Here is a 4,641-nt window from a genome sequence, read left to right on the forward strand (position 1 = left end):
GTTATAAAAAAACCCCAAATGTTTCAATTTTTTTCAACTTCCCTTTGGGCCTTCCCTTATCCATTTCCAACAAAATCTGCATAAAAAAAATCACTTCATAAATATATATACTTAACGGAATATATATTTTTCCAGCTAATAACAACTTCCCTATTTCCTTAATTATGTTGTAGTTTGTAATTGGTGTTATATTAAGCTGGTTCTAAATTGATAAGATGAGAAATAACCAGAAGCCTACCACCTTTTATAGTCTTAAATAAAAATAAATTTCTGCCAGCACAAACTGGGAACTTTTTTGCATTAGTTCATTAAGGATCACCAGCCTTCTATTGCAAATATGATTTCCAATAAGTGTGTACCATAAGACAGAATAAAAAAGACTTAAATAAGATGTATGAAAGTATATGAAAACAATTTACTTTCCACAGGTTTATTTACGGAATATTAACAGATATAAATATTTCATCTTCTATAAAGAGTCAACATTACCACTGTTGTTGCACCTTTCCAGCACCTTTTTTAGTATCTAAAATAGTCATGCTTTAAGTAGATCAGTATAGAATCCTTCTGAATGTCAATTTTAAAATCTTCTGAGTTACATAATGTACATATGGATTATATCTGAGATTTTGTGGATTAACATGAGTACATTTTACTGTATTAACTTTTAAAAATCTGTTAAAGAATCTTCTACGATTCTTAAATATTCTGACTAGATGGTTTTAAACATGAAATCATGCATAATTATTAAAAACAATACAAATAGGAAACCTATAAAAATTTATTTTTTAAAATAGGGTTAATTATCAAATAACTTTTAAAATAAAAAAAACTTATTGTTTTTTTTTACTCATAAAGGCACTTAATTTAGAAAGTATTTTCAGTGAAAATTAAAAAGCTACAGAAATTCCCCCTCTAAATTGTGCCTCTTACTAAAAAATGCTTTTTCGGATATTTTTTTTTCAAATCAAAAATAAATTAAAGTTTTTTCAGCCCCCTTTTCTTTTCCCCGGGCAAAAAAACCCCCTTTCAAAAACAAAAAAAAAAAACCCCAAAATTTAAAATAAAAAAATACACCCACAAAAAATTATTATAATATTACCATATAAATATAATATTATATATATTATTTTAAAAAAATTATATAATTAATTTAATATAATTATATAATTATATAATATAAAATTATTTTAATTTAAAATAAAAACCCACAACACCACCACACCAACAACACACCAAAACCCCAAACCCCAAAACAAAACCCCACCACATGCATAACCAGAACAACCATATCCCAAACAAACCAAAAAAAACACCAAACCACACCAACGGCCCACCACCCCCAACCCCCAACCCCCCCAAACACACCCAAACCCACACCCACACACCCAAACCCCCCCCACCAACACACCCACCACAAACCCCCAACCAACACCCCAACACACACCCCAAACCCACAAACACAACCACCCACACACCCACACACACGCACACAACCCAAACCCACACACACACACACACAAAAAAAAACAACCCACCACCCACCACACCCCAAAACCCAGGCCCACCCCCACCAACTTTAAAATAATTTCCATTTGGAATTGGCCTTACTTTATTTCTGACAAAAGAATAGTTGGAACTGCCATTTTTAAAAAGAAATTAATTACACTTTCAAACATTCCCACTACATTTTTTTGGACTAAATAATATTTTATATAAATATTATAATTATTATATAATAATATATATATATTATATAATATAATATAATATATATATATATAATATATTTTATTATATTTATATTTTTACGTTTGGTTGGTGTGGTTGGTTTGTGTGGTGTTTGTGTGTGTGTGGGGGTGTTTTGTGGTGTTTTGGTGGTGTGTGTTGTTGGTTGGGTTGGGGTGGTGGGGGTTTGTGGGTGTGTTTTTGTGTTGGGGTGTGGTTGTTGTGGTGTGTGTGTATGAAATATATTTTATTTTAAATATTATAATATATTATAAAATATATATAAAAATATATATATATTAATTATATATATATAATATTATAATATATATTATAAACACATACAATATATATTATACACATATGTAAAATATAGGCATATATTAAAAAAAATGTTATATTTTAAATTTTTAGTAATATTTTAACATATGTTATATAATTGTTAAATATATATTGGGTGTTATATAAAATTTTATTATAAAAAAGAAATATAGGAAAATATAATGTTTTTTGTTTTTATGAAATTTGTACATCCCCATATAAATATTAATATTATATATATTTATATTAATATATAATATATATTTTTATATTATATAATATTATATATAAATATATTAATTATATATATATTTAAAAATATAAATATAACATTTTAAATATTATCCCATATAATATTAAAACATATTAATAAATTACATAATATATATAAAACATATATAATACAAATATATTAATTACTATAATTTAATATATTACATAAATAATAATATTATATATATCTTATATATATTAATATATATATATTAATTATTTATATATATTAATATATTTATATAATATATATATATAAATAATGTATGTATATTATTATGTATTTGATATTATATATTATATATTACCCATAATTATTAATAATATAACTTTAATATAAATTATATATATACATTACATATATATTATACATACAATAATATATAATATATAATTATATTAATTATATAATTTATGTTATTATTATATGTAATAATTTAATATAATTATATATATATATAGGGGAAAATTTTTATAAAATTGGTTTTAATTTATATGTGTTTTATATTATGTAAAAATTTATAAAATTGTAAATATAATATTTTTATATTAATTGTATATAAATTAATATTATTATATAAAAATTTTAATTATATAATTAAAAAATTTAAAATTAAAATTTTTAAAATTAAATATAATATATAATATATATTATATTTTAAATAATATTAATTTTAATATATATATTTTATTAAAAATTATATAAAAAATTTAAATATATTATAATATTTTTTTAATATATTTTTAATATTAATTATATATAATATATAAATAAAATTAATATCAAAAATTTATAAATAATATTATTTTATTTTATATTATAAAATTTATATATATAAATTTTATATATTATTGTGTGGGGGGGTTGTGTGGGGTTTGTGGTGTGGTTGGGGTGGGGTGGTGGGGTGGGGGGGTTGGGTTGTGTTGTGTGGGTTGGGGGTGTTTGGTTTGTTGGGTGTGGGGGGTTTGTGTGTGGTGTGGTTGGGGGTTGTGTGGTGTTTGTTTATTAAAAATATTGCACAAAAGGGTGCCTATTGCAATGTTTTTTTTTTTTCATGTTCCTTTTAATAATGCTTTATAATATTGGTTTTTTCTCACCCTTTTGTCATGTATGCCAAAAGCTATTGGGGAAACTTTTTTTTTTGATTTAAAAAAAAAAAATATTTTTCTCTAGCTAAAAGTTTTTTTTATCACAATAAGAAAAAAAAAACAATAAGGGAAAAAAGAATAAAACTTTTTTTTTTTTTTTTAAATTTGAATTTTTTTTGTTTTTTCTTTTTCCTTCAATTTAATCCAATTCAGTTAAACCGGGAAAAAAGGGTTTCCCCACTTTATTTACAGAAGAAAATTCGGATAATTTATTTCAACAAAAAAATACAAAAAAAAATAAAATGTAAGGAGAAAAAAAAACCAATTTTTAAAAATTTAAAATTATATTAGTGTGGTCCCAAATTTTACATGCATGGCCAACCAACCCACAACCCCCCAACCCCCACACCACACACCCCACACACCCCAACCCAACACACAACACACACCACCAAAACACACAAAACACCACCAACACACCACACACACAACCCCAAACACCCACAAAAACCACAACACCACCAACACCACAAAAAAAAAAAACCCCCACACCCACACCACAAAAAACCCCAAACCACACCCAATTTTGCATGCCAACATTACACCACAATGCTAAACCTCCACATCAAAAAAACAAAAAAACACAACACCACACCACAACCCACACACCAACACAACACCACAAACAACAACAACACACACACACACCACCACAAAACACACCAACACCAACCCACACCCAACACAACCCCAACACATTGCCCCCACACCCAAAAAAAAAAAACCAAAACCACAACCACACAACACCACCCCAACCCCACCACCCCCAACAACAACCCCCCCACCACAAAACCCAACAACCCACCCAAAAACCCCACAACACACCCCACAACACCCACCCCCCACACCCCACACACACCACCCACCACCCCCCCAACCAACACCACAACATTTTTGGCCGAACTCCCACTTTCCAAAAAAAAAAACAAAACAACACACCCCACCCACACAACCCCACAACACAACCCCACAACACACACACCCCCCACCAAAACACCACCCCAACCCCACCACCCCACCAAACAAAAAACCCACCCCACACACACCACACCCACACCACCACCCCCAACAAACCCCAAACAAAAACACCCCACCACACACCCAACCAAAAAAAAAAAAAAAAAAAAAAAAAAAAAAAAAAAAAAAAAAAAAAAAAAAAAAAAAAAAAAA

Source organism: Penaeus monodon, chromosome 16 (assembly GCF_015228065.2).
Source record: "Penaeus monodon isolate SGIC_2016 chromosome 16, NSTDA_Pmon_1, whole genome shotgun sequence".
Lineage (NCBI taxonomy): Eukaryota > Metazoa > Arthropoda > Malacostraca > Decapoda > Penaeidae > Penaeus > Penaeus monodon.